Raw genomic sequence first — 12,688 nt, 5'->3', positions numbered from 1 at the left:
AACCCCAGAGACTTTGGCAAATGATGAAAGCCTCTGTGGCCATGTGGATACCTGAAGTTACCACACTCAGAGATGTGACAATCCACCAGCTTGACTCTTTGACCTCCTTTCCCTTCCTTTCCTTCTATCCCTCAACTTCTGGCCATCTGCCTCCTACCCTTTGTCGTTTTCATTAGCACCTTCACTGGAGGAAGCATTGCAGAGAGAAAGGGGAAAATGTAAGTCCTACAAATCAATTTTCCTATTTTTCAGCAGCTATCACACTTGATTTATGGGAGATGAAGGTGAAAATTACTGGCAGAGTAGAGTTTGGCATAGCTGCAGAGTTTACTTGTCCAGTGAAAACGGTTTTCATTGAGAACTGAGGATCAGAATCTTGTTCAGTTGCAATTGGTGTTTTTATTCTATCGGCAGAGAATATAGGGCCTTTTCGGCCCTTTCTGTAAATGAAGACAAGCAAAAAGGGAGTGGAGGGAGAAAAAACATTTCTGACTGCTCTGAATTATTTCTCTTGGTCCCTTTCATGGAAGTGATAGCAGACACTTTCAGTTTATTTTGGAGTAATTCCCCACCGTTTGCTTGGTTTATGGTCCATCACATGTTAATCTCTGGTTCTTTGAGTTATTTTTCATTGAAGAATATGACTGTTCTCTTCACAGTGGCTTGAGGTCAGCTCTACATTCTGTCCCTGATACTTAATTTTAGTTGTAGAAAACTGCCAGTGGGACAACTAGATATCTGCATAAGCATCTGAAGGGATTTAAGCAATTTTACAAAGACTTATTTCTGGAAGATGAAATAAGAACTAATGAGTAGAAATTACAGGCATAGGATTTGGGCCTGATGCGAAGAGTAATCTTGTAATGTCTAGGGCAGTGTGGCAATGCAACCGGACGAATAATATTGAAGGTATCAAAGCAAGGGTTGGGTGGCCATTTGCTAAGAATGCTGTAGAGGGGATTAATGAGCATAGCAAGGATGGAACCAGAAGAAAATTTGTATCTTCTAATTGGGAGATTCTATTAACCTAAATGAAAGACAATTTGCCTATCACTGCATTTTATTTTTCTCAAATAACCCTGCTTTCATAGGTTCATATTCAACTTAAGCTGTTCTACCAAACTGTCATACCCTCCCTTATCTGCCCATCTGTTCAAAGCATTTCCATCTTTTGAGGATCAGTTAAAACTTCACTTTTTCAGTCTTTTCTTCAATCAGTGATCTTTCTTTTCCCTGATTATTGTAATATTCACTGAGTGCTTCTCTTGAGCACTTAATTACACACCAATACTTGTATTGTTATCTACATGTGCGTATCTTGTCTCCTCCACAAAATTGACATCTGCAAGACATGAACATTACAGAGCTGAATAAATAATTGTTTTTTTTAAATAATTAAACTTAATTTCCGTTATATTGGATAGCAATGAATAACTTGAGCTTTTTGGTGAAGTTTCTCCTTTGTCATTGCTGAGACTTCTAAAATATACCATCATATTAATTACAAACAATCTTCATAGGGTAGTTGTTTCCTTTACAAAATTTATTATGTGGATACTTTCTAGAGCCAGGTTTTAGAAATGATGAAATGAAATTTCTTTAGCATCATAAGCCCTGAGTATCTCTGTTCGTGATCTTTTGTAAATGTCAGTTCATGGCAAAATAAAATAATGACACAAGCAGCTTCATAAAAGATAGCATATGAAAGTGCAGAGCTACAAAAGTTTAAAAGTCACACTAAAGGAATGAATTTCATAAAACTTTAATAAGAGAAAACTATTATTTGACTACAAAATACTTCAGTTGTATCAGTTACAAAAACTGAAAAAAGTTCACCTTTTCCCATAAAGTTATTTTAACTGTTCACCTTTCTAAGACTGGTTTTTGCATCTAATTAATTGAAGACCAATTGTGGGTACTGTTCAAGAAGGTATAGGTAGGAAAAATACAGTAATTCACAGGACAGTTGTAAGGATTTCTAAAATCCTTGACCCCAAAATTGCGTTGTGAATTATAAAAAGCCATCACGAATTCATTTAACAAACACACATGAAACAACTTGTTATGTACCAAGAGTTAATCTTCCTTTCCTTCATTTACATTATTATTTTTTTAAATGACAATACCTGCCTCACTCAGTGTCCTCTGTGAAATGAAGGAAAGTCATAGACTTGAAAGATGTGAACTTTTCCAGGCTGCTAGACCCTTTATGCCTGGAGCACAGCGTATTAGACCTAACTCAGAATTAATTACCCCTAAAAACATTGAGAGTGTCCTATACTTTCCTGGCCCTCCTCCCCAAGCAAGAGGCAATGGAGCAGAGTAGGTGAATGAGTCCCTAGAACTTAGACCTCATGTCTAGGCTGGGTAGTAGTATTAATTTCGCTTTTATTATTTGTCTTCAAATTTATGTTTATACATGTAGATTTCCCAATGAACACAGTTGTAAAGAATGATGTACAGTATAGGGAATAGAGTCAGTAATATTGTAATAACTTTGGTGACAGATGGTAACTAGATTTATTGTGGGGATCATTTTGTATTATATAAAAATGTCAAATCACTATGATGTATGCCTGAAGCTAATAAGATATTAAACGTCAATTATACTTTATTAAAAAAAAAAAAGAATGACAAGAACAGGAAATAGAGTGGGGATGAGAAGGTTAGAGCACATTCTTTCCACCATACCATGAAGCAGGGAAGGGGAGAATCCTATTCCAGTTTTCTAGACTGTGGAGGTACAGAGTGTTCCTCATTTTTGTGCAGCACCTTCTATTTCAAAATGCAAATTCTGTGTCTCCCATGAACTAAAAACTAGATAGGTTTTTCTCAGTCCAGTGTTTGTCTACTTTACAATTAATGCCAAGACCTCCTAAATTCTATAACTTTCTTAAATTTCTTTCATGTAGTGTTAGGTGTTTTCATCTTTTTTTTTCGGTATGTTAGTATTTTAGTGAGAAGTTAAAATATGTTTTAGTAGAGACTATTGACTGGATACCATTTGTGATGTAATTTTTTTTGGGGGGGGGTTACATCCTTTTTCTTGTATACATGTCCTGAAAACGTTTTTTTTTAAATTTTGTTTTATTGTGGTAAAAACATTTCAGATGAGCTATACCTTCTTAACAAAATTTTTAGTGTGCAATATTGTTGACCATGGTACAGTGTTATACAGCAGATCTCTTATACTTGAAATTCTTGATACATTAGTTATATTAGTGCTTCTAATAAACTGACAAAGAAAAAGATAAGGTCTCTTCTAATCCTTGGGGTCTTATGAAAGTTTCTTGACTAATCAGTAAGAGTAGAACATTGATTTAAATTCAAGAAGCATTTTTTTAATCCAGTCTTACATATTATTTACCCACTGAAGAAAGAAAACATGCAAACAGCTAATTATAATAAATGGATAATATTAAATAATTTTAATTGGGATATCAAAACAGTACAATAAGAAATGCCATGGAGTAGGAAACATTTGTGTTGGGTCTTCAGAGTAAATTTTAATATATAAGATGAAAACTGTTCTAGGCTGAGGAATGAACAAAAGCAAAGATATTGCATGAGGTAACAATTATATAATACATGTATTAGAGAATCACTTAAATATTTGTGTATAAGTCACATGGGGCACCTTTATTCAAAAAAACAAACAAAAAACCTCTAAACTCCTTCTGACCTCAGAGCCTTTGCGCTTTCTGTGGCCTTTATCTGGAAAGCTTCTCAAATTTGACTAAACTTACGCTTCCTCAAAGGTTCTCAAAGTGACCTACCTTGACTATAATATTTAAATTTGCCTTTTCTGCCCTCCTTGCCCTCCATCATGTACACAATGCACATGTCGCAATGCAATATCTTATTACGTAGCAATCCTTAATGAGTAGCTTATACTGAAGTCTTTATGTGCAGATGTGAATTTTTACATGTAGGTATCTCGTCTGCACAAATAATGAAAATTATGAGAAATACAGTGTTCTTTATAGTTCCCTTTTTATGTTCTCCATTCACTGTTCTGTCTGCTTACGTTATATCAGGATTAATCAACTATTGGTTACAAGGTGTCTTCACTCACATTGTTTTGTAGGGAGGCAAAAGCCTATAATGCCAAAAATACTATTCAGCCTTCCACAGTGACGTGGGCTCTGACAACCACCACATAGAACATACAGAGCAACTATTTGGGCCATTGTGAGGAGAGGTATTGCACAACCTTTCCTGCTTCTCTCCCCCACCTCTTTTTTTTTAGTGGATTTTATTTTTTAGAACAGTTACAGATTTACAGAAAAGTTACGCAGAAGGTAGAGAAACTTCCCATATATCCTGAATCTGTATTCTTCCTGGGCCTATACCTGCCCACAATTTCCTTTATTCATATCCTGAATTGGTGTTGTATTTGTTGCAATTAATGAACCAATGTTGACAAATTATTACTATATAAATTCTATATTTTATGTTAAGGATCACTATGCTTTATAGTTCTATGGGTTTTGACAAATGCATAGTGTCATGGATGGAATAGTTGCCCTGGCCTAAAATCCCTTTGCTCCCCTATTCATCCCTCCTGACCACTTTATTATTATTATTATTATTATTATTATTATTATTATTATTATTATCTCTATAGCTTTGCCTTTTCTGCCATGCTATATATTTGGGATCAGTTTGTAGCCTTTTCAGACAGACTGTTTTCACTTAGCACTCTACATTTAAGATTTCTTCATGTCTCTCTGTGGCTTGAGACATTTGTCTTGATGTCACATTCTGTGGGTGCACCTTGATTTGTTTATCCTTTCACCTGTTGAAGTACACCTTGTTTGCTTCCAATTTCGGGGCAATTAATCTATAAGCATTTATGTTCAGGTCTTTATATGGACGTATGTTTTTAACTGCCTAAATAACTGGAAGGCAAGAGCGTAAGGTAAGACTATGTTTACCTTTATTAGAAAGTGCCACACTGTTGACCAAAGTGGCGGTACCGTTTTGGATTCCCATGCAAAACTGAAAGTTCCCTTTGCTTCACATTCTCACCAGCACACGGTGCTATCAGTGTTTTTGGATTTTAGTAATTCTAATGGGTATGTAATGGCATCTCATTGTTTTAATTTTCAGTGCCATAATGACATATGATCAGTTTCTTTTCATGTACTTATTTCCCTTCTGTATATATTCTTTGGCAAGGGATCTGTTACATATCTTGTTCATTTTTTATATACATAAATGTTGGTTTATTTTTGAGAAGGAGAGTGCACGTGAGCAGTGGAGGGGCAGATAGAGAGGGGGACAGAGGATCTGAAGTGGGCTCTGCACTGACAGCAGCAGAACAGTGAGCCCAACGTGGGGCTCAAATTCACAAACCATGAGATCATGACCTGAGCCAAAGTCGGATGCTCAACCGACTGAGCCCCTGGGCGCTCCATGTCTTGTTCATTTTTAAATTGGATTGTTTTCATATTGCTGCATTTTAGGTGTTTGTATGTTTTTGGACTTGTAACAACTTTAGAATCAGTTTGTCAGTATCCACCAAATAACTTGCTTGGATTTTTATTGCAATTGCATTGACTTCAAGAATCAATTTGGGAAGAATTGACATCTTAAAAAATAATGCATCTTCGTATCCCATGGACATCGAACATCTCTCCATTAATTTAGATCTTGGATTTTTTTCATCAGTGTTTGTAGTTTTCCCATATATATATATTTTATATATTATATATATTATATATTTTATACATATTATATATGTTATATATTTTATATATTTATATGTTATATTGGATTTATTATATACTTATATATAAAATAATTATATATTATATATTGTATATATTATACATAATTATTGGATATATTATATATTATATATATTCTATACTCTATTCTATATATAAATTATATCTATTATGTATATAAATTATAATATATATGATATATTAACTATATATTATATATACATTATATATATTATATTTAAACATATAATATATTTATATAATACATAATTATAATATATATAATTTTATATGTAAAATATATATATTATATATTATAAAATATATACAAAAATATATTATAAAAATATACAATAATTATATAATACATATAATAACATGTACATATATACATACATATATGTAATGTATACATACATAATACATATATAGGTAAATATATATTTGTTATAGTAATTATTAATTATTAATGTATATATAAATACATATATATTTTTTGTTAGGTTTACACCAAAGGGTTTTTTTTTTTTTTTTTTTTTTTTTGGTGTTAATGGTGTAAATGGTGGTACTTTTAATTCCAAATTCCATTCTTCATTGCTGGTTTGTAGAACAGATATTGCGTTTTGTGTATAAACTTTGTGTTCAGCAAACCTACTATAATTATTAATTCTAGGATATGTTGATTCATTTAGATATTCTACATAGGTAACTATTTCATCTGCAAACAAAGGCAATTTGATTTCTTGATTTCCAACTTGTTTATCTTTCATTTTTTGGTCTCATTTGACTGTATTAATTAGGACTTTGAGTATAATGTTAAATAGTGTGGTGAGAAGGGCCATTCTTACCTTGTTCCACATATTAAGATCTAATTTCTTACTCTCAAGAATGATGTCAGCTATGGCTTTTTTTGTAGATATTCTTTACCAAATTGTAAAAGTTCTCTCTTCTAGTTTGCTAAGTTTTACCTTGAATGAATGGGTGTTGAGTTTTCTCAAATGCTTTTTCTTCATTATTGATAACATTATATGATTGTTTTTCTTTTTTTTAATATGAAATTTATTGTCAAATTGGTTTCCATACAACACCCAGTGTTCATCCCAACAGGTGCCCTCCTCAATACCCATCACCCACTCTCCCCTCCCTCCCACCCCCCCATCAACCCTCATGTTGTTCTCAGTTTTTAAGAGTCTGTTATAGTTTGGCTCCCTCCCTGACTTTTTTCTTAGCCTAATGATGTGATGGTTTGACTTTTAGTTGTTGAACAAGTCTTGCATACCTGAAATGAATCCTCCCTGGTCATGATGATGTATGGTTTTTTTATTAAGGCATACTTGACATGTAATAAATAATTCTTTTAATATATTGTTGAATTCAAATTGCTAATACTTGGTAGTTTTTTGCATCTACCTGAAAGGTCCCGGTCTGTATCTTTTCCTCCCCCCGCAACCTTTTTTTGTAATGTCTTTGTGGTTTAGGTGTTTAGGTCATGCTGGCCTCATAGAATGAATTAGGAAGCGTTCTCTCTACTTCAATTTTCTGGAAAACAATGTAGAAAATTGGTATCATTTCTTATTTAAATGCTATGATTCACAGTTAAAGTGTCTCTCCCTGGTGCTTTCTGGTTTGGGCAGATTGTTAATCATTGATTAAGTATCTTTAATAGCTATAGGCTTGTATGGATTATTTATTCCTCCTGGTGTCAGTAATGTTACATTATGTCTTTTAGGGAATAGGTCTACTTCACCTAAATTCTCTAATTTGGGGGCATAAAATTATTTATAATACTCCTTTTAATGTCCATTGGATCAGTAATGATGGCCACTCTTTCATTTTCTGATGTAATTTCTGTCTTCTCTCTTGTTTTTCTTGGTTAGCCTGGCTATAGGTTATCAATTATATCGATCTCTTCAAAGAACCAATTTTTGTTTTCATTAATTTTATGTATGATTTTCATGTTTTCTTTTTTTTTAATGTATGAAAAGTTTTTTTTTCAATATATGAAGTTTATTGTCAAATTGGTTTCCATACAACACCCAGTGCTCATCCCAAAAGGTGCCCTCCTCTCCCTTCCACCCCCCATCAACCCTCAGTTTGTTCTCAGTTTTTAAGAGTCTCTTATGCTTTGGCTCTTTTCCACTCTAAACCTCTTTTTTTTTTTTCCTTCCCCTCCCCCATGGGTTTCTGTTAAGTTTCTCAGGATCCACATAAGAGTGAAACCATATGGTATCTGTCTTTCTCTGTATGGCTCATTTCACTTAGCATCACACTCTCCAGTTCCATCCACGTTGCTACAAAGGGCCATATTTCATTCTTTCTCATTGCCACGTAGTACTCCATTGTGTATATAAACCACAATTTCTTTATCCATTCATCAGCTGATGGACATTTAGGCTCTTTCCACAATTTGGCTATTGTTGAGAGTGCTGCTATAAACATTGGGGTACAAGTGCCCCTGTATCCCTTGGGTAAATTCCTAGCAGTGCTATTGCTGGGTCATAGGGTAGGTCTATTTTTAATTTTTTGAGGAACCTCCACACTGTTTTCCAGAGCGGCTGCACCAGTTTGCATTCCCACCAACAGTGCAAGAGGGTTCCCGTTTCTCCACATCCTCTCCAGCATCTATAGTCTCCTGATTTGTTCATTTTGGCCACTCTGACTGGCGTGAGGTAATATCTGAGTGTGGTTTTGATTTGTATTTCCCTGATGAGGAGCGACGTTGAGCATCTTTTCATGTGCCTGTTGGCCATCCAGATGTCTTCTTTAGAGAAGTATCTATTCATGTTTTCTGCCCATTTCTTCACTGGGTTATTTGTTTTTCGGGTGTGGAGTTTGGTGAGCTCTTTATAGATTTTGGATACTAGCCCTTTGTCCGATATGTCATTTGCAAATATCTTTTCCCATTCCGTTGGTTGCCTTTTAGTTTTGTTGGTTGTTTGCTGTGCAGAAGCTTTTTATCTTCATAAGGTCCCAGAAGTTCATTTTTGCTTTTAATTCCCTTGCCTTTGGGGATGTGTCAAGTAAGAGATTGCTATGGCTGAGGTCAGAGAGGTCTTTTCCTGCTTTCTCCTCTAAGGTTTTGATGGTTTCCTGTCTCACATTCAGGTCCTTTATCCATTTTGGGTTTATTTTTGTGAATGGTGTGAGAAAGTGGTCTAGTTTCAGTCTTCTGCATGTTGCTGTCAGTTCTCCCAGCACCATTTGTTAAAGAGACTGTCTTTTTTCCATTGGATGTTCTTTCCTGCTCTGTCAAAGATTAGCTGGCCATACGTTTGTGGGTCCAATTCTGGAGTCTCTATTCTATTCCATTGGTCTATGTGTCTGTTTTTGTGCCAATACCATGCTGTCTTGATGATTACAGCTTTGTAGTAGAGGCTAAAGTCTGGGATTGTGATGCCTCCTGCTTTGGTCTTCTTCTTCAAAATTACTTTGGCTATTCGGGGCCTTTTGTGGTTCCATATGAATTTTAGGATTGCTTGTTCTAGTTTCGAGAAGAATGCTGGTGCAATTTTGATTGGGATTGCATTGAATGTGTAGATAGCTTTGGGTAGTATTGACATTTTGACAGTATTCTTCCAATCCATAAGCACGGAATGTTTTTCCATTTCTTTATATCTTCTTCAATTTCCTTCATAAGCTTTCTATACTTTTCAGCATACAGATCTTTTACATCTTTGGTTAGATTTATTCCTAGGTATTTTATGCTTCTTGGTGCAATTGTGAATGGGATCAGGTTCTTTATTTGTCTTTCTGTTGCTTCATTATTAGTGAATAAGAATGCAACTGATTTCTGTACATTGATTTTGTATCCTGCAACTTTGCTAAATTCATGTATCAGTTCTAGCAGACTTCTGGTGGAGTCTATCGGATTTTCCATGTATAATATCATGTCATCTGCAAAAAGCGAAAGCTTGACTTCATCTTTGCCAATTTTGATGCCTTTGATTTCCTTTTGTTGTCTGATTGCTGATGCTAGAACTTCCAACACTATGATTTTCATGTTTTCAAATAAGATTTTTGTTCTCATTTTAATGTTGGTTTTCTTTTGCTTACTTTGCATTCATATTTCACTTATTTTTTTAGTTTCTTAAGGTGACAGATTATTGACTTTTGATCTTTCTTCATTTCTAACAAATGCATCCAGTGCTATAGATTTCCCTTTAAGCATGGTTTTTGCTACATACCACAACTTTCGATAAGTTGCATTCTTAATTTAGTTATTTTTATATTTATTTTGAGGCATCTTTGATTCATGTGTTATTTAGAAATTGTTGTTTAAAATCCAAATAGCTTGTTATTTTCCATCTTTTTTTCCTATTACTGATTTCTAGTTTAGTTACACTGTGATCTGAGAATATGCATTATGTGATTTCTTTCAAATTTGTTAAAAAAATATGTTTTGTGGCCCAGAATATCCTCTATCTTGGTGAATGTCACATGAGTTTGAGAGGAATGTGTGTTTTGTTATTTCATGAAGGATTCTGTAAATGCCAATAAAATCTAGTTGGTTGATGGTGTTATTCAGCTCAGCCGTGTTCTTATGTTGTGCCTGCTAGATTTGTCAATTACTGATGACGAGCTGTCAAAATCTTCATCTATAACAGTGTATTTGTCTATTTCTCCTTGTAGTTTTATAAGTTTTGCCCCATGTAATTTGACACTCTGTTGTTAGGCATATTCACATCTAACCTTGTTGTCTTCTTGGAGATTTGATGCCTTTATCATTATGTAATGCCCCTTTTTATCTCTGATAATTTTCCTTATTTTGGACTCGGCTTTGTCTGAAATTCATATACCTACTCCAGGTTTCTTTTGATTAGGGTTAGCATGGTATAGCTTTTTCTATTTCTTTTCTTTTCACTTATCTATGTCTTTATTTTTAGAGTGAATTTCTTGAAGATAAAATGTAAGTTTTTTTAAATCCACTCAATCTATTAATTGGTATACTTTGTACATATCAAGTGATTATCAACATAGTTGGTTCAATAGATAGCATATTTATAACTATTTTCTTTTGATTGCCCTTGTTCTTTGTTTTTGGTTGTTTTCCTTGTTTTCCTGCCTTCTCTGATTCTGATTCAACATTTTATGATTCACTTGTCCCTCCTCACTTCACATATTAATTATACTTCTTTTAACACTTTTACTATTTTAGTGCTTGACCTAAAATTCACTCCATTATGTTCTTGTTTCATTGGTTTCTGAAGAAATCATCAATATAATTCTTACACTTGCTTCTTTCTGGGTAAGACGTTTGTTTTCCCTCTGAGTTCTTTCAAGATTTTATCTTTGTTTTTGATTTTCTGCAGTTTGACTATGATATTCTCAGTGTTTAACTAATTTACTTTCCCTTCCTTCTTTCCTTCCTTCCTTCCTTCCTTTCATTAATTCTGGGAAATTATCAGACACCATTATTTCAAATATATATATATATATATATATATATATATATATATATATATATTTTTTTTTTTTTTTTTTTTTTTTGTCCTTTTCTCTTTCTGCATTTGTTCCTTTTCTCATTTTGCATTTGTTCCATCTTTTATAATTGTCCCACAGGGAATTTTCTTTGTTTTTAAATTTTTTCTTCTATTTCCTTTGAATTTGGCAAGTTTCTGTCGATGCATACACAAGCTTACTGATTATTTCCTTACCTGTGTTCCATTTATTGATGAGTCATTGAAGGTATTTTTATTTTGTTAGTAACAAAAAAAAATAACAGTTCCTTTTGATTCTTAGAGTTTCCATCTATATGTTCACTGATGCAACTTTTTCCATTAGATCCCTTAGCATATTAACCATAATTATATAAAATCCTGACTTCGATAATTCCAATGCTTGTCCCATGTTTGCGTCTTGTTATGATGTTTCCTTTGCCTCTTCATACATAGCTTGTAGCATTATCATGCCCTGTAATTTTTTTATGGCATCCCAGCCCTGACGTATCTAGTAAAAAGAACTGAAGTAAACATGCATACAGTGTGAGGTTTTATGTTTATCTGGCTAGGATTTGGACCCTTTTGACTGATCTAGCTATGATCTGAGAGAATACAGAGTAAGGTTTTTTTTCTAATATTCTTGTGTTTTCTTCCTTTTTATCTTTGTTTTCACCAGATATTTCTTCATTTATATTTTTGAGGCTTGAAGATCTTTTAGCTGTACTCTGTTATTATACAGGAGCCCTATTACTGTGGTGATAAAGGGTGGAGGTAGGGGAAGCATTCTATAATTTCATGATTAGATCTCAGTCTCTTTGTGAGCTCCTGTCTTTGGCCTTTGATCTTCACAAGTGCTTCTCCTCTCCACTGCTCTTAGGGGAGAGAAGTAAGCTAGATGGGCTGAATTTGGGTATTACCCTTATGGAACATTGAAGATAGTGGGCCATGGAGATGAGGATTTCCCCTAAGTCAATTAACTTTTAGAAAATACTTTCCTTTGAGGGTAAGACTTTGTTAAGGAGAATAGCATGCTCTAGGTGTATTGTTTTAAAGGGTTACTTTCCCCTTCCCCCTGCCAGAAGCAAGAGGTAATTTTTCTTTGATCTTCATAATGCAAACCCGCTGGAAGTCTAAAACTCATGAAACTTGGGAACCCCTTTAGCGTATTTAACTCTCAAATTAGTCTACAGTGAGCCGCCATAACTTATTTTCCTACAATACCAGATCCACGTGGGGGTTTCTGCTCCCAGTAATGATTTTCTCCACCTCTCTCTGTCATTTCCTGCAGAGTAGTTTGCCCTATGACATCAGTTCTCTAAGAAGAATTACTTGATTTTCAGTTTGTTTAGTTTTTGTTGTCACTGTTGTGAGGATGGTATAGGACTTCCAAGCTCTTGAGATGTCAGGCCAAAAACCAGAAATCTATCTCTACCCTTACCATGTATAAGCATGTTCCTAATATTTTATCTCTTGCAAAAGGCCAAGCATATAGCATTTATGCTTAGGCAAGGTGGGTCT

This window comes from Panthera leo, chromosome A1, assembly GCF_018350215.1.
Source record: "Panthera leo isolate Ple1 chromosome A1, P.leo_Ple1_pat1.1, whole genome shotgun sequence".
NCBI classification, from domain to species: Eukaryota; Metazoa; Chordata; class Mammalia; order Carnivora; family Felidae; genus Panthera; species Panthera leo.
The sequence above is the reverse complement of the archived record's forward strand: the minus strand, read 5'-3'. Positions refer to the sequence as shown.